General features: G+C 45.2%; 1 non-coding gene across 1 annotated transcript; it reads left to right on the top strand.

Moving 5' to 3' along the window:
- The first annotated feature begins 16,544 nt into the window (after nt 1-16,544).
- Nucleotides 16,545-16,617, top strand: trnaf-gaa (transfer RNA phenylalanine (anticodon GAA)). Its single transcript has one exon. It is a non-coding gene; the product is annotated as a tRNA-Phe (tRNA).
- Nucleotides 16,618-19,455: the final 2,838 nt, after the last annotated feature.

Raw genomic sequence — 19,455 nt, 5'->3', positions numbered from 1 at the left:
GCAGCTAACATGGGAAACACATTGTATATGCTTCCAGCAACCAACCCTGTCTCAAAGTTTAAGTCCTCAGGTCAAAGGAGACACCCTTCAGTCTACGATTTGTAGAATTGCTACAGTGCTGAAAGAGGCCATTTGGCCCATCGAGTCTGCACAGACATTCCAAAGAATATCCCACACACACCCACCCCATTTCTGTAACTCTGCATGGAGTGTTTAACCACTGCTGTGCATCCCTGAACACTATGGATGATTTTGCACGGCCAATCCACTTAATCTGCACATCTTTGGGCTGTGGGAGGAAACCCAAACACTCAGAGGGAACCCATGCAGACACTGGGAGGGAGAATGTGCAAACACCTACACAGTCAGTTACCCAAGGCTGGAATCGAACCCAAGGCTGGAGGTGCTGTGAGGCAGGAGTGCTAACCACTGAGCCACCGATCCACCATAGCAGAGTAAGGTCAATAGCAGTCACTTGGCAGGTCAGGTTCAGAGAGTTTGTATCTCTAGAGTCAGGGGAGTGAACCACACTAAGCCCTGTAGGTGCCCCAGGGGAGAGAAACAGATATCAAGTCAGGTTTCCTAAACTGAACTAGTCCCATTTACCAGCATTTGTCCCATATCCCTCTAAACCTTTTGTCCCATATCCATGCACCTGTCTAAATGTGTTGTAATGTTGTAACTGTACCTGCCTCTACCACTTTGTGTGGCAGCTCGTTCCATATGTGTATCACCTTCTGTTTGGTGCAGAATGCTGAGATGCAGAGCAAATAGCAATTGTGTATAGAGACAAAGCAGTGTGGGGAGCAGACAATAAAGAGCTGAAGGGAAAGAGTTAATGCAGGAGGGAATCTCATTGACACTCCGCAGGACCCTGGCTTTCTTGGGATGGAGCAGTGCACTTCACTATCGGCCATGTTGCCTTGACATGCCAGCAGTGGATGGGGGTGAATTTATAGAATCATTCATTGAATAATTTATTGTCATGTGTAGTCAATATAAAATACAGGAAGAAGTGTGTACCACATTGGCTTAAAATTTTAAAAAAAGATACTCAAAGAGAGCCCGCCTTTTCAATCTCTGCTGCTACAATCCTGCTCAGAGCTTCCCCTCCCTCACCATACTGCCGAGAGATTCCCACTCCAGGCTACACCAGCCCTCAACATGCCGCTGAGTGTTTCCCGCTCCGGGCTACACCAGCCCACGCCAGGCTGCCACTAGGGTTCCACTCCATGTGGACGCGAAACTCCCACTCCAGGCTTCACAGGCCGGCCAACTCTGTAGCCACGCTGCCTCTGAAGACTTCGTAACCCATTGAATCCGCCTTCCTACTAAGGAGCTCTCTTTATCAGGTAAATTTGAGCAAAAACAGAATAAAACTGAGAAAAGAAGAAGGGGAAAGTAGGAAAAAGAAAAAGAAAATTGTGTTCAAAGAGGACAAGCCCGAGAATAGAAGCCCAAACGCTGCCTACTCTACTGCTGCCATCTTTAAGATTAGATAGATGGGTTCTGTGGGAACGTGGGGAAGTTCAAAGCTTGGTAGCTTCTTGCTACCAAGAAGGGACTGTATGCATTTAGGGGCTTCACCAAGGGTAAGAGGCTACATGAGGAGTGATCACTATCACCCTCCTTCATGTTGTAAGTCACAAGAATGCAATGGAGATGAAAATGGCTGTGATCACCCCTGGAGTGAGTGGGATAAATGGCTTCTTCTCTGAGGCGAGGGCCTCAATTTTGAGTTAAGTGAGGGCCTTTAGGGGGTCAACAACATTACCTCCAGACTCCCTACAGTAGAACTGAAACATATCAGTGAGCACTACATGCTATATGCAAACCTCAAGCATTAACCTACAGTGTGCAGTACAAATCTAGGGCCAAAGTATTCTTCACCACTTTATACAGACTTAGGAATCAATGCCAGTATTGAGTGTGAAACACAGGCAATGTTACTGTAGCCTAGAAATCTTCACCATTTGCCAAAGTAGCAAATATCAAAGTCTCACAGTCTATTCCCATTGTGCAGGAGTGTCTTACTTCAGAGCTTGGACCATGCAATCTCACACAGAGCTGAGGAAGGCCAGGCTCTGCACCTTCACATATTAATAAATATGGTCAGATATTTTCCACACATTGTCACCCGTGCCCCACCTACAGCCTTTACTTCTTCTTTCATTTTACTTTCATTTTCTCCCACTCTGTCTCACTGCAGCCTCAGGATCTATAGCTGGGGTAGACAGAACCTGCCTTACAATGGAGCCCATTGGCCTTGGAGGTTTAGACAGTGGACCTCTGAGGTCTAGAGGGTCCAGACATACTGAGCGTTTCCCCGCCCAAAGGCAATGCACCCTCCTCGGCTTGCACTCCCACAGGGAGCTGGGGGGGGTGGGGGGGGGGTGGGTGGGAGTGGGAGAGAATGTTTGGGTGAGAGTGAATGAGGGAAGATGTTGGACGTGACAGCGAGAGTGGTACAGCATGAGCCTTGGTGGGAAGGTGGATGCGGTAACCGCAATAGAGTGTGTGTGGGACAGCAGAAAGAATATATCAGCATTTACACTGGCAGCCGAGAAGGTCATTGACCTACGACTTACGTTGCTCAGTGCTTTTCTGGAAGGTTGAAAGTCCACTCACCTGGACAGATTCTGGTGTGATGGTTTCCCCTGCTGGTCCAGAGAAAGAGGACAGTGTTCTTCTGTATCACTCCATTATCCAGTCCATCCTCTCCACAAAGCAGAGCATCAATTTCTCTGTATTTAATATGATTTGATTTGATTTAGTACTGTCACATGTACCAAAGTACAGTGAAATGTTTTGTTTTGCATGCAATACAGCCAGATCATGCCATACAAAGATCATAGAACAGAGTGAGGAATATAAAGTTACAGCTGCAAGGAAGGTGCTCAAAAGGCAAGATCAATATTAGAAGCGAATGTTGGTGGTAATTTTTACAGACTTAGAATTGAGGTTTAAAACTGCAGAACTATTGTAAGAAATATGAGAGGAAGATCTGCTGTAGAGAGCTCACAAACAGTCATCCTGTGTCAGCACCATCTTGAATTCTTATCCCCATGTTAATGACAGAAACCATGCAAAGCAGCATGGGAACCCAGGCTGGCTGCACCATGGCCTTTTAAACATGACGTCAAGTGTCAGGAATCCCAGGGGCTTTGTTCTTATTTCCACCTATATCAAGTGAGAGAATCAGACATACAAAGCACCCTGGAGGTGCGCCATAATGTTAATGAGGCGAGTTTGGGACAACTACACAAGAAAATTTATTTTGCCAGCTCTCCATCAAAGTTGGCAAAAATAACACTTAGCTGATTTCTGGTAAGATCCAACCAATTAGCTCTGTATTATCCCTCCACAAAGTTGTTAGACCGGTTGAGTTTTGCTAGCCTTTTCTATTATTATTACAGCTTTGAGCAACTAATTGCAGTTCTTCACCTGGGATTTAGATGTTACCCAATTAGTGAAAATGCTAAAAGTTGCAAATGATAAGAGCAAGTCCAATTTCATTGAGAAGCATCTCTGAAATCTGAGGAGAGTTTCAACTATCACTTTAAAGTAGATTGTGCTTATACATCATCACTTTTATCATTTAAAGGAAAGGTTTAGATTGATCATATCTTTTACAAATGTAAGACATAAAAATGTCATCGCTGTTGTACTGTAGGAATCATGGCAACCAATTTGTGCACAGCAATCTTCCACAAATAGCAATAACCCCGTCAAACCTTCGTCACAATTCATCTTCTGCTGTCTACCCATGTGGGATCTTAGGATTTAGTGTCTACTCGGAAAGATGGTACCTCTAACTTTGAGATCTCATCATCGGTTATGAGGAAGGGTCACTCGACCCACAACATTAACTCCGATTTCTCAGCATAGGTGCTGTCAGATCTGCTGAGCTTTTCCAACAATTTCAGTTTTTGTCTGCGAGGACTCCCCAGGTCGTAGTGTCAGGCAAAATCTTTTGCTTGAGTTAAAAAAAATGGAAACACATGTAAGTTGTAGCAGGCGCAGAAAAGTCAGAGGTGAGTGATTCTATTCACTGGAAAAAAAAACTGTTCCTTTGTGTTAACTTTTTAATTTAAAATTGAAAAGCACGGCTTCATGCAGGCACTTTTTATAAATAGTGAAAGGAATAGAAGGAGGACACTGGGCTGAACACATCAGTTGAATGAATGCTTCTGAGGAGCCATGGTTGTCAGTATTGACTTATGACTACCTGAGAAGTGAATGAATGTATCTGATTAAAGTTACATTAGCAGGAACACAGCTTGATATTTTCTACTGAAGCAAATCCCTCGAAATGTAAATGTTGTATATGAATTATTGAATTAGCGTATTGACTTTTTCACAGTTGGCTGAAACTCAATGCTCGGTAACTGAAGAGCTAAAAACAACATTGCGTTGCAAAATAAAACCCTCCAGAGCATCATACAATTCAATGGCACCTTTAACGAATACTGCAGACGAAAAGAATGTCATGATCAGTCTAATAGAGAACTACATAATTTGCTCTGACAAGTTGATATCAAATACAAGAATGATAACAGCTAGGTGAGCAACTGGTGTTAGGATGGCAGAGGTGAGCAATGTACTCACTGATATTTATACTGCTTTTTAAGTTTAGATCTGCAATTGAAGGCTTCACATTCTGAATGATCTCTTCCCGTATGGATAAAGTAGAATACAAAAATTATATTTTCGGAAAGTGTTACCATGGAGAACTGTTTGGCTTGGTATCAGACTTTCTAAAGCTTAAGCTGGTGGTTATTTTCCAGCAATGTGAATATTCTGTGCCATATTGCTGTTTCGCCAATTATTAAAAACAGAAAAAGAACAATAAATGAGGAAACCAGGTGAAGGAACAATAAATGTTTGCTTTTATGCTACATCTTAAGAAAGGCTGAAAAGGTTTTTTCACTGGAGCAGAGGAGGTTGAGAAGTGAACTTATGGAGGTTTATAAAATCATGAGGGGAATAGATAAGTCTGGTGGTAAATGTCTTTTCCTTAGGGTGTGAGATGTGGGAGGCAACATATTTTTAAGGTGAGAAGAGAGAGATTTAAAAAAGGCACGAGGGACACATCTTTTACACAGTGGGTGCATCAGGAATGAACTTCCTGAGGAAGAAGTGGATGTGGGCACAGGTACAATGTTCAAAAGATACTTAGATAAGGACATGAATAGGAAATGTTTGGCAGGATATAGGCAGGTGGGACTATTTTAATATTTTTTTTATTTCAAAAATATACTTTATTCATAAATACTTTGATTATCTATACAATTGGACATGCCATACATATATAAACATTCCATTTGTTTGCATACCGAAACAGAGTAATCATTCCTATTTACAGGTCTGTACGATTATATTTTTAGCTGAGGCATCAGCAGAGCCCAAATGACTGCCTGGGCCCCCTGTTCTTCTTTAGGCAGGCCGATCTTACACGGTGGTCTTTCCCCACCGCGCCTTGGCAGCAGTTGCCCCAAGCTTCAGCGTGTCCCTCAACACGTAGTCCTGGACCTTGGAATGTGCCAGTCTGCAACACTCAGTCGGGGTCAACTCCTTCAGCTGGAAGATCAACAGGTTTCGGACCGCCCAGAGAGCATCCTTCACCGAGTTGATGATGCTCCAGGCACAGTTGATGTTTGTCTCGGTGTGCGTCCCGGGGAACAGGTCGCATCACAGCGCTGCTCGGGACGAACCTCGACAAACACCACTGCATTCCTTTCCAGACTTCCTCTGCATAGGCACATTCCAGAAGGAGGTGTGTGACAGTCTCGTCCCCCCCCCCGCAGCCGCTTCGAGGGCAGCGTGCAGTGCGGCAGAGAGTCCGGGCGTGCATAGAGGATCTCACAGGCAGAGCCCTTCTCACCACCAGCCAAGCCACGTCTTGGTGCTTGTTGGAAAGCTCTGGCGATGAGGCATTCTGCCAAATGGCTTTGACAGACTGCTCAGGGAATCACTCAATAGGATCCGCCCTCTCCTTTTCCGGAAGGATCTCGAGGACACTACTTGCTGACCACTTCCTGATGGACTTGTGCTCAAAGGTGTTTTTCTTCATAAACTTCTCCATGAAGGACAGGTGATACGGAACGGTCCAACTACTCGGAGCGTTCCGCGGCAGCGAGGCCAGGCCCATCCTTCGCAACACCGGGGACAGGTAGAACCTCAGTACGTAGTGACACTTGGTGTTTGCGTACCAGGGATCCACGCACAGCTTGATGCAGCCACACACAAAGGTGGCCATCAGGGTGAGGGTGGCATTGGGCGTGTTTTTTTCCCCATTGCACCGGTCTTTGTACATTGTATATCTTCGGACCCGATCCATCTTTGATCTCCACATGAAGTGGAAGATGGCCCGGGCGACTGCGGCGGCACAGGTCCTGGGGATAGGCCAGACCTGTGCCACATATAACAATACTGAGAGTACCTCACACCTGATGACCAGGTTTTTTCCCGCGATGGAGAGCGACCGTTGCTCCCATCTGCCCAGTTTCTGTCTCCTCTTCCTGATCCGCTCCTCCCAGGTTTTGGCACACGCCCCAGCCCTCCCGAACCAAATACCCAGCACCTTCAGGTGGTCAGTCCTGACGGTGAAGGGGATAGAGGATTGGTCAGCCCAGTTCCCGAAGAGCATGGCCTCGCTCTTGCCTAGGTTTACCTTGGCCCCAAGGCCCGCTTGAACTGGTCACATATGCACATGAGTCTGTGCATGGACAGCGGATCCGAGCAGAAAATGGCAACGTCATCCATGTACAGGGAAGCCTTAACCTGCAGGCCCCCACTGCCAGGAATAGTCACCCCTCTCAGGCTCACATCCTTCCTGATGGACTCGGCAAATGGCTCTATGCAGCACACAAACAAGGCAGGAGAGAGAGGGCAGCCCTGCCTGACTCCAGATCTTACAGGGAAGCTGTCTGATTCCCACCCATTGATTGAGACTGCACTGACAATGTTGGTGTAGAGCAGTCTGATCCAATTACCGATTCCCTCCCCAAAGCCCATTTTGGAGAGGACATCCCTCATATATGGATGCGATATCCTGTCAAAGGCTTTCTCCTGGTCCAGGCTGATGAGGCAGGTGTCCACTCCCCTGTCCTGCACATAGGCGATTGTATCCCTGAGGACTGTGAGACTCTCAGAGCTCTTCCTGCCCGGTCCAGCGCAGGTTTGGTCAGGGTAGATCACCGATCCCAGAGCAGACCTGACCCGGTTGGCGATGACCTTTGACAAGATTTTGTAGTCTGTGTTTAACAGTGAGATTGGTCTCCAATTTCTAATTTCCTCTGTCTCCCCCTTCTGCTTGTAGATGAGAGCAATGATGGCTTTCCTCATGGATTCACTCCAGCAGGTCCTGGCCGATCAGGTCCCAAAGAGCAGAATAGATCTCGACCGGTAAGCCATCGCTTCCGGGAGTTTTATTCTTTTCGAAGGACTCGAGGGCCTTGGTCAGCTCGTCCAGAGATAGTGACTGGTCCAGCCTCTCTCGTGTTCCGTCGTCTAGGACCTCCGTGATAGAGGACAGGAACGACTGGGAGGCCGCGCTGTCGGTTGGCTTCGGGTCATACAGACTGGCATAGAAGGATTTACTGATCCTCATGACGTCAGCCTGAGATGACATTACCGAGCCATCTTTTCCTTCAGGCTGCTGAGCACGGAGCTCTCTTTGTGCATCTTCTGGAAGAAAGAAACGTGAGCACGTATCGTCCTGCTCCACGGAGTGGGCTCTGGACCGGAAGATTATCTTGGAGGCCTTCGGGGCAAAGAGCGAGGCTTGCTGGCCCTTCACCTCCTGGAGGTCATCCGCGACATCTACCCCCATCGTCTGCAGAAGGAGCAGGTTCTGCATACTTTCCTGGAGTTGGGACAGTTTTCCCTGCCTCTCTCTCCCCTCCTGAACTCCTTTGAGGATGAAGAACCTCTTGATGTTCCCTTTTACTGTTTCCCACCAGTCTGCTGGAGACTCAAAGAGGGGCTTCACGGTTCTCCAACCTGCGTAGTCCCTCTTGAGCTCCTTGATGTTTCCCGGGGTCAACAGCTTTGTGTTCAGCTTCCACGTTCCCTTGCCAGCCCGCTGTTCGTCCTGTAGGTGACAGTCGGCCAGCAGGAGGCAGTGGTCAGAGAAGAACACCGGCTTGATGTTGGTGGATCTGACCGAGAGCATTCGGGACACAAACAGGTAATCCATCCTTGAGCGAATAGACCCGTCTGCCCGTGACCAGGTGTATCTACGCTGCGCTCTGTCTGCAGGGATGCTGAAGACGTCGTGCAGCTTGGCATCTTTTACCGTGTCCATCAGGGCTCTGGACGTGGCGTCCAGTTTACTGACCCCCCTGCCGGATCGTCCATCTGCATCAATGATACAGTTGAGGTCTCTGGCCAGAATGACCGGCCTGGATGTAGCCAGCAACAGTGGAAGCTGTTGCAGGACGGCCAACCTGCAACATCCACGACGAGGAGGCGCCCGCCCACCACCTCCTTAACCTCAGAGATGGTGAAGTTACCTCCCCGCAACAGGATACCCAGGCCTGAGGAGCGGTTATCGTTGCCCAGGAAGGCCAGCGTTGAAACACACCGCGCAGCAGATTTTAGGCTGTGCACATTAATACTTGCAATTTTTATCCCCATTTTTTTAACAAGTTGTGAGGTTACCCGTGTCCAATTGCCGCTGGTCCTGCCCCTCTGGGGTAGTTGTCTACATCCCCATGGTGAACACAAACTGCTGGACCCTCGCAGGGCTGAGGGAGCTGTCCAGCTCCTCACTCGGTCCATTTGCCCACTCCGGTGTCATCGGGCCGGGACCAGGGTCCACACTGTCTGCTTCTATATCTGACAGCGGGACTGTCAGAGGGTCATTGCTCCCAGTGACCTGGAGCTGGGTGGCGGTGGGGCCCTCCTGGCTTTCACCTGGTGGGGGCTGGTCGTTTCCCATTGCCTCAGGAGGTTCGTCCCTTGGTTGACAGGTGCTGCCCTCCTTTCTCCCCGCAGGGCTCTGCCTCTTCTTTTGGTGACGACCCTCCTTGTGCCCGTCCTCACCCTCCGAAGAGCTGTCTGTGTCTTCCCCGTGCAGCTGCCTTTTCCCCCTTTTCTGGGAGGTTTTGGTGGCCGGGCGGGTTTTCTTCCTCTTGTTTTGTACCTGGATCCATTCCTCTGCCTCCTTCTTTCCCTTCTCCTCCTCCTCTGTCTGTCCTGTCGGAGCTTCGCTTGGCCGCTGTCCCTCTCCAGTAGCTGACATCTGCTTCGCTCCGGCCTGTCCTTCCTTCTGCGTGCCCCCAGGATATAGGCAGGTGGGACTATTTTAATATGGGATTGTGGTCGGCATGGACTGGTTGGACTGAAGGGTCTGTTTCCGTGCTGTCTGACTCTATGACTCAGAACATCCCAAATCGCTTTACAGTCATTGTACCTTTGAATGTGTTGTACTTAATGTAATGCAGCAGCCAATCTATGCAGAGTAAAACTGCACAAACAGCATTAAGTTACAAAGCTAAAAATCACACAACACCAGGTTATAGTCCAACAGGTTTATTCAGAAGCACTAGCTTTCGGAGCAGTGCTCCTTCATCAGGTGGTTGCGGAGTAAGATTGTAAGACACCGAATTTTTCACAAAAGTTTACAGTGTGATGTGATTGATATTATATATTGAAAAAGACCCAGATTATTTGTTAAGTCTCTCATCTTTTAGAATGAACATGTTGCTTCAGTTCTTTCATATGTAAATTGCAGAACTTTTTTATAAGTTACATTCTCAAGTGAACTTTAACAATTGGTGTCATGTCGGCCCAGATAATGCATTTAATGTGTGAGCTGTCCTGGGTGAGACTGTCTGTGCCACAACGGTCAGACTGATTCTAATCTAAAAAATTGATCTGCAGAATCTTACATGGATTCATGCAGTTTTTGAGCAAAATAAAATGTAATTCTGCAAGTGCAAATTCATCCCACAAAATTATATGTGTATGTGTGCATATGAGCCCGTGGAGGCGCAGTTATGAATGTCTGAGAGAATGTGTGTATGTGTGTGAGTGTGAGCGTAAAGGGGTATAAGTCTGTGAGAGGGAGTGTGGGAGTGTATGAGAGAGGGTCTGTGTGTGTGTGTATGTCTGTGTGTGTGTATAGTGCAATGGGGTCACCTGTCGTGTGACATGAACCCAAGGTCCCGGTTGAGACCATCCCCATGGGTACCAACCTTGACTATCAGCCTCTGCTCAGCCTCTTTTCATTGTTGCCTGTCCCAAAGTGGAGGCATGGGGAAGGTCTTGACGAGGTGCTCATCCTTGTTGATAATGTGTTGCAGGCTGCGAAGAACATGGCGTAGTTTTTTGGCTCCCGGGAAGTACTGGACAATGAAGGGTACCCTGTTGGTTGCAGCTCGTGTCTGTCTCCTGAGGAGGTCATTACGGTTTCTCACTGTGGCACGTCGGAATGGGCCAATCCACATCATGTGCACATCTTTGGGCTGTGGGAGGAAACTGGTGGACAGTCTCACACAGGACAGCCCATGGCTTAAAGGAAACCCATGCAAAGCCATGCAAATGTGCAAAGTCAGGTACATGTTCCTACTGACCATGAGGCAGAAAATCAAGTCAATGAAACAGTGCATTATTCGTCACTGACATGCTAGCTCTTAAAACAGTTATCAGGATATCTTATCAGGGTATTGTAAAGTGAAGTCTCTTGATAGTCAGCAGTTGAGAGCAAAGGGAGTTTCCTCTTGACTGACCAATGCTTTTAAGATAGTTTCTCAGAGCAATACATTCTACAACCATAACAGAGCAGGTTAGATGAGATTTGATATTATGTCAGAAATCAGAGTAAAAATACCCTAAGGTTGTAGTGACCACAATATGATTGAATTTAAAATCAGAAAAGGAGAAGATTGGATCTAAAACTAGCAATTAAAACTTAAACAAGGACAGCTTTTGTGCATGTAAGCTGAACCGGCTGTTGTGAACTGGTGTGCTAGGCTGGGGATAGATCAAGATGCAACAACAGTCATTTAAGTGGTGATTTCAGATTACTCAGAATACATTCCCCCAAAAGAAATAAATTTGAAAGGGAGGAAACACCATCTGTGGTTAACTGAAGAAGTCCATTTTCACCTGAGTGGTTATGCTCCTTTTCAGAAAAGTCCAGAACTTTCGTCCTGTAGAAGAAACCAGCCCCCCTCCGCCTCCCCCCAACCACCTCCCCCCCTCCCCCCACCCCCCACCCCCATTCCCCATCTGTGATAGCACTAGAGGGGGGTACAGAGGAGATTCACCAGGATGGAGAAATTAAGCTATACGGAGAAATTAGATAGGCTTGGATTGCCTTCTTTAGAGCAGAGAAGACTGAGGGGGGCATGGTTTTAGGGTAAGGGGCAGGAGATTCAGGTGGTGGGAATCTGGAATACACTGTCTGGAGAAAATAGTAGAGACTGGAAATCTTACAACCTTTAAAAAATTTCTGAATGAGTACTTCAAATATCATAACATTCAAAGATATGGGACAAGTGCAGGAAACTGAGTTTAGCCGACCCCTAGTGGTGGTTATTTTCAGTGCAAACTCAATGAGCCAAAGGGGCTTTTCTATGTTGTATGACTCTTGATGATTTTCTCTCTCTCTCTCTCTCTCTCTCTCTCTAACTCTCCACCCAGCAGTTGCACCACTTCTCCTGCAATGAGACAAAGGGAAGGGTTGAGTGAGATGGACAGAATGGAAGAGGCGTTAGTGGTGTTACAGAGCAGGAAGGATGGTGGGGTGTTCCCCAAAGGAATGCAGAGGCCAAGTTAGTTTAGTCGTGTGGGAGATGAGATGGGTGAGAGCATAATGCAATAATGAGAGTCATGGAGTCATGGAATCAGACCATTCAGTCCAACCAGTCCACATTGATCATGTTCCCAAACTAAAGAGTCCGTGAGCATTGGTGAGAGGTGTGGGCAGTGGCAGAGTTAGAGAAAGTGGTGGGCCCTGTTGTAAGGGTAAGGCAGTAGAGAAAGGATGGGAGCGCTTTTTCTTGCAGAATGCAGAAGTCTTTGGGAGTGTTCCTGCACTATTGGTCATCCTGCTTCATCTAAGAAACAGCACTGAAGGAGGGGAGAATTGATAGTTGCGAGATGAGCTGTGGCTTTAATGAGATGGTGCGATACTGAAGCCATTATTTAAATAAAGCTTAAATTAAGGAAAATCGAGAAAATGTTTTTGACATTGAGAGTTTAACTTTTCTCACTCTCACCCTATTTTCCCATTTTTCTCATTATTATTCACGCCTGACTGGAGAGAGGAAAATTCCACCCTATGCTTTTATTTTTATTTGAGGCTGAATTGATTATTGGTATAATTTTACAGACTTTCAGCTCGTTGCAATCATGAGATGCTCAATTCACTCTCATAAGCTGCCTAAAAAGGAATTAAGTGTTAAATTTTCACGGCTATCTTAATGCCAAATGCAAGTTGACACTATAGAAATAACCCGAATTTATAAGCTCCAAAGCTTTACTTAAATACAAAGAAGAATGGAATAAAATCTCCAGATGGCAGACCAATGGTGCAGAACAATTTATATGAAGGTCGGAATGTACCTAAGTTGTTATATTAAAGAAGGACTGCATGAAATCCAAACCACAAATGTACATTTGTTTTATAACGCAGTGACCTACTTTAAAATTCTGACGGTGATGTGAAGGCATCAAGAGAAAAACAGGACTCGTTGTTAAATTGAAAAGTATTTGGGACCAAAGTTGCATTCATGTTGCTGCTGTATTTCCCATGGCTCACTGGTGGTACTGATGCCCTCCATCAGAAGTGCTGTGAAGATGCCAGTGTTTGACTGAGCAAAGTCAGAAGTCACATGACATCAGGTTAAAGTCCAACAGGTTTGTTTAGAATCACAAGCTTTCGGAGAGCTGCTCATGATTTTAAATCGACCTTTTGGATTATAACCTGGTGTTATGTGAGTTCTGACTTTCTCCATCAGAAGGTTATGAGCTCATAAGCTGTACCAGAAACTTGGCGTTGATACTCCAGTGCTAATTTTGAAGGTGTGCTTTATTGGTGGAGGTCCTCTTTCGCAGGTAAGATGTTATACCACATTACCATAAACCCTGAACATTAAATATCCCAATGCACTACTCAACGAAGAGCATGGGAGCTCCATCAATGACTAATGTTCATCACTGGATCAACATTCATAAAACAGATGATCTAAACATTTGCTGTGTGGTAGGTTCATTTTGCTATTAGAATTCTTACAGAGTGGAAACAGGCCCTTCGGCCTAGCAAGTCCACACAAACCGTGCGAAGAATGACCTACACAGACTGATTCTCCAATTACTCTACGTTTCCCCCTGACTAATGCACCTAACCTACACATTCTTGAACACTAAAGGCAATTTAGCATGGCCAATTCACCTAACCTGCATATCTTTGGACTGTGGGAGGAAACCAGAGTACCCGAAGGAAACCCATGCAGACACAGGGGGAATGTGCAAACACCACACATTCGCCCAAGGCTGGAATCGAACCCAGGTCCCGTGAGGCAGCAGCTCTAATCACCGAGCCACCATGCCACTCCAAATGATATTGGTTCAATGCCCATTCCCACAATGGTAGTTCTGGAGGTCTGCATCCTTGCCTTGTTCCATTCTAATGTCCCTCAAGCTATAGATAACCAATTGGATCTCTCTCTCACTCTAATAGAGTCTACTGCCTATGGTCCTTTTTGAACTCTGACTCACTTCTTGTCATATTTCTGTGCACAAATAGGCCATTACGTTGACCACAGCAAACACATTTCAAAAGCAGTTAATTGTTTGTAAAGCACATTTGCATTCTGAAGATAGGTGCTACATAAATGCAAGTCTTTATTTTCTGGAAGACTAGACAAGGAATGAGACTCCAACTCGGCATCACCCTCTTGTTCTACCCTGTCCATCTTCCTTCCCACCTATCTGCTCCATCCTCCACTCCAACCTATCACCATCACCTCCCCCACCTTCATTGACCTATCGCATTCCCAGCTACCTTCCCCCCAGCCCCACCACCCTCCCATTTATCTCTCAGCCCCCTTGAGCTCCCCCCCGACATTTCTGATGAAGGGCTTATGCTTGAAACCTCGCCTGCTCCTCGGCTGCGGCCTGACTGGCTGTGCCACATTTTTTGACTCTGATAATAATCGAGTATTCCAGGCAATGTTCTGGATATATGTTCATATCACATCACAGCAGCTAATGAGATTTGAATTCAATCAATCGTTCGGGAATTGCAGACTAGGCACTACTGTTAAAACTATCATTGATTGTCACTAACAGCCCATCTGGCTCATTAATGACCTTCAGGTTAACTCTTAATTGCCCTCTGATATAGCCCTTGCAAAGCACTCAGTTCAAGGGCAATTAGGGATGTGGAATAAGTCCTGCCTTGCCAGGAATGCCCACTTCCCTTGAAAAATGAATGATTCAAAAGATTACATGGTACAGAAGGTGAATAAAATTGTGTGGGAACAGGCAACATTTTAAGAGATGTATTTCATGATTCAGAATACTTAAGCCAAAGCTTTAATTAGCAAAGTTTAATTCCTCTCACCCCATGTGGATGTGATAGCACTGTAAACCAAGAACAACTGTATGGAGATCAGGATTTTATGTCTGTAAAGATGCATGGACCAAACCACATAAACGGTAGGTCTCCCTGCTATAGGAAGTTAAAAATCAAACAACACCAGGTTATAGTCCAACAGGTTTAATTGGAAGAATTATCTTTCCGAACGCCACTCCTTTGTAAGAAGCAGTGATTTGAAAGCTAGTGCTTCCAAATAAACCTGTTGGACTATAACCTGGTGCTGTGTGATTTTTAACTTTGTACACCCCAGTCCAACACCGGCATCTCCAAATCATACTATGGAAAAGATGTTGTCAGGGTTGGAGGGTTTGAGCTATTGGGAGAGGCTGAATAGGCTGGCGTTATTTTCCCTGGAGCTTCAGAGGCTGAGGGGTGACCTTATAGATGTTTGTAAAATCACAAGGGGCACGGATAGGGTAAATAGACAAGGTCCTTTCCCTTGGAAGGGGAAGTCCAAAACTAGAGGGCATAGATTTGAGGTGAGAGGGGAAAGATTTAAAAGGGACCTAGGGGTCAACTTTTCCAGGCAGAGTGTTACATGTATGGAATGAACGGTCAGAGGAGGTGGAGGAGACTGGTATAATTACAACAGTTAAAAGGCAATTCATGGGTACATGCACAGGAAGGGTTTAGAGGTTAATGGGCCAAATGCTGGCAAATGGAACTAGATTAATTTAGGATATCTGGTCGGCATGGATGAGTAGGACCAAAGGATCTGGTTCTCTGCTGTAGGACTCTACAATTCATGAGTTTTTGTGGGACCTTGCTGTCCATAAAATGACTGTCACATTTCCCTCCATCATAACAGTTGACTACAATTGAAAAATAATTCATTGGCTGTGAAAAACTTCGTAAGATTGTAAGATAATCGCAGCTTCCTTCTTTCATTGTGACAATCACCTTGACAAAACTTTCCCTTTCATTTAAAGAAGGAAATTTGCAGTGAAAGTTTATTCTATTTTATGCATTCCATGGGCAAAATTCTGGAACCCTTATAAGGGTAGAGAGCACCATATTCCTTACTTTCTTTTCAAAATAAACAAAGTTAGATTTTTCTTTATTTTAAACGGTGTTGCTCTAATTTGACTGACTGATTTATCTAGCACAGAGGTGTGTATTCAATCTTGCAGAACATGTCCATATTCTGGCAGAGTGTAGCCTGAAGCTTCCTTGTGCCTAATATTCTTGGCAATCCCTTGAACTGTCTGCAGCTGTCTGGAAGAGCTGTATGAATTTAGTCTCTTGGAAACCCAGGAGAACTTCATGCATCTGTTCATCTGTTCCTTGTTGGTTAGAGAACTGTGCAGCTGAATCCTTGGCACTATTGTGTGACTGTTGGAGGTCATACGTCACTGTGTGACAAACTGGAGGGATACACTTATTCAGCTCATCACTCATCTAATTTGAAGAGAAGTAATTTCTTACCTCCAAGTCACCAGCAGTTTGTTGGTTATCAGGCAGTGAGGAAAAGCTGTGTAGAAAATACCCATTGTCTTTTCTTGGGATTCAGATCGAGAAATTTGAGCATCAGATTTGGGAATTTATTTTGTGAAATTTGAATTTGAGTGCAAATCCAAATTGTAAATATGTCCAAATGTAACTTGGAAATACCTGGCACCATTTATTTTTGTTGTATTGATTTTGTAATTATCAAAGTATTTCATATGGACTGACCAATTAATTGTTAGCATGGAACCAGATGATGTCCTGATAGATTGAGGGATCAGGACAATCAAGAAGCAAAGAATTTGTGTTTATGTAACACTAACAGTCTTCGACTGAGAATCAATTAAGAACTTCTTAAAGCAATAGGTGCTGAAAATACTCAACTGGCAGGGCGGTACCTATGGAGATAGAAACTGAGTTAACCTTTCTGATTTATTAGTTTCTTTTGTCATATCACAGAATCTGTTGCATTGTATGTTACATAGCTGAAGTAGCTCAGTTGGGAGAGCGTTAGACTGAAGATCTAAAGGTCCCTGGTTTAACCCAGGGTTTTGGCAAAAGCAGCTTTGCTTGAGTTCTTCCCTTCTTTGTTTGATGGTGGCTCAATGGTTAGCACTTCTGCCTCACAGCACCAGGGTCCCAGGTTCATTTCAGCCACGGCCAACTGTCTGTGCAGAGTTTGCGCATTCTCCCATGTCTGCGTGGGTTTCCTCCCACAGTCCAAAAATGTGCAGGTTAGGTGAATTGGCTATGCTAAATTGCCCATAGTGTTTGGTGCATTAGGCAGAGGGAAATGGGTCTAGATAGGTTGCTCTTTGGAGGGTCGGTGTGGACTCGTTGGGCCAAAGGGCCTGTTTTCGCACTGTAGGGAATCGAATCTAATCTAATCTCAGAGGTGCTCCAGTAAATCATTTGGGCCATCATGTCTGTAAAAAGTGAAAGGTAAAGCCATGATAGTCCCATTCTGGTACTAGAGAGAGAGAGTTAATTGGTGGTGGTTTAACCTGAGAGTAACCACACCTTATGAGAGGTTGAGAGGAGAGTTATTCATAGTAACATCAACCAGTGTAGGAATTGAACCCACGTTGTTGGTGTTACTGTACAAACCAGCCATCTAAGCTAACCAACCTCTTGTCAGATCAATGCAAGATTTCTAAAGGAGCAAGTCATATGGTGTCATTATCTCACCCTGTCTCCATAGCTCTGAAAATTCCAATAAGAATCCAAAAACCTGCAGATCGAGGGGATTAGATAGAGGTAGTGCATTAATTCGCCCCCACTCCCTCTCTCTCATTCTCCCTCTCTCTCTCATTTCCCCCACTGTCTCTTTCTCTTTCATTCCCTCCACTCTCTCTCTCTCTCTCTCATTTCCCCCGTTCTCTCTTTTCCATTCCTCCCACTGTCTTTCTTCATTCCCCTCACTCTCTCATTCCGCCATTCTCTCTCTCTTTCATTCCCCCCACTCCCCACATTCTCTCTCTCTCTCTCTCATTCCCCCTCACTCTCTCTTTGCAAATTCAATGGTTGTTTGAACCTGCCTCCACCATACACTCAGGTAGCACATTACAGACCTTAAGCACTAAATGGGTGACAAATACTTTCCTCAAATCTCCTTTTCTTCATTTGCCAATTACTTCAATCCTTACCCTCTCACATTCAAGCCTTCCAATCGAGTCAATAGTTTTTGCCCCTCTACTCTGGCCAAAGCCTTTATGATTTTGACTACCTCTATCGAATTTACACTCAACCTTCTCTTTTCTAAGGAAAGCATTCATAACTTCTTCAATCTATCTGCATAACCAAAGTTCCCCATCCCTGGAGCCATTTTTGTGAATCTTCTCTGCCCTCTCTTCAATGTTTTTATGTCCTTTCTAAAGTATGGTGGCCAGAACTGGACAGAACACTCCAGTTAAAGCCAAACTAGTATCTTACACAAGTTTATTGTAACCTCCTTGCTATTGAGATATATACCACTGTGCTCTACACCGCTGTTATGGGCTCAAATACTGTCTACTTTATTAACTGCACTCAACTTTCCACCTTCAAAGATTTATGCACATATATACCCAGTTCCCTCTGTACCAACACACTTTAGAACTTAGACTTTATTTCCTATTCTCCCTCTATATTTTTGCTACCAAAATGAATCACTTCACAATGCTCTGCATTGAATTTCACCTTCAATTTGTCCAATTGTCAATGCTGTGCAATCTATGGAATATTCTGAATGGTTTTTGCTGTTTTTTATTCAGATTTCCAGCATCTGCACTACTTTACTTAAGTACATTTGTAGTGTAGCCACTGTTGTACTGGTTTGAAATGTAGCAATCAACTTGCACAAACAAGCCTACCTACACCTTTTGGAATTCTAGTTCACTTTAAGTCTAGCTATTTTAAAATGTGATATTACATAAAGACAGAGATTCTCAATATTGTTCCCTGCCTTTCCCCTCCTTAGCTCGATAGCAATCTCCAGCACTACAATTTGCTGAGTTCTCTGCTTCCTCCAAATTCCGCCAACTCTGGCCTCTTCTGTATCTCCAACTTTCATAGTTCAAACATTGGCAGCCAAGTCTTCACCTGCCTATTGCAATCTTCAGCTTTGTACCACAAATTGAATTGAATTGAATTTATTGTCACGTATACTGAGGCACAGTGAAAAGCTTTGTCTTGCAAGCAATACAGGCAGATCACAGAGTTAAGTAGGATAATAATAGGTAGCAGTGGCAAAAACAAAAACACAGGTACAGGCGAATGTTAAGAGTTTGTGAGTCCATTCAGTATTCTAACAACAGTAGGGTAGAAACTGTTTTGAAACCAGCCTGGTGCGTGTGTTCAGGCTTCTGTACCTTCTCCCCTATGGTAGAGGTTGTAGAAAAACATTGCCAGGGTGGGATGAATCTTTGAGAATGCTGGCGGCCTTTCCTTGACAGTGGGCCTGGTAGATGGATTATATAGATGGGAGGTTGGCCTTTGTGATTGTCCGTGACACGTTCACCACTCTCTGTAACTGTCTCCAATCTTGAATGGTACAGTTGCCATACCAGGTAATGATACATCCAGACAGAATGCTCTCGATGGCACACCTACATAAATTGGCAAGGGCATTTGCCATCATGCCAAATTTCCTCAGCTGCCTGAGGAAGAAGAGACGTTGTTGGATCTTTTTAACCACTGCGTCCACATGACCACTCCCAGGAGCTAGACACTCTCCACTCGTTCCACCTCTGTGCTGTTAGTGAGTAACATCCCGCCGAAAGTCAATAATAAGTTCCTTGGTTTTGCCAGCATTGAGAGCTAGGTTGTTCTCAGTGCACCATTTTTCCAGGTTTTCCACCTCCCATCTGGAGTCTGTTTCGTCACCATCTGAGATTCGACCGACTATGGTGGTGTCA

The sequence above is a fragment of the Chiloscyllium punctatum genome, chromosome 48, assembly GCF_047496795.1.
Source record: "Chiloscyllium punctatum isolate Juve2018m chromosome 48, sChiPun1.3, whole genome shotgun sequence".
Taxonomy (NCBI): Eukaryota; Metazoa; Chordata; class Chondrichthyes; order Orectolobiformes; family Hemiscylliidae; genus Chiloscyllium; species Chiloscyllium punctatum.
This window is presented reverse-complemented; position numbering and strand designations above follow the sequence as displayed.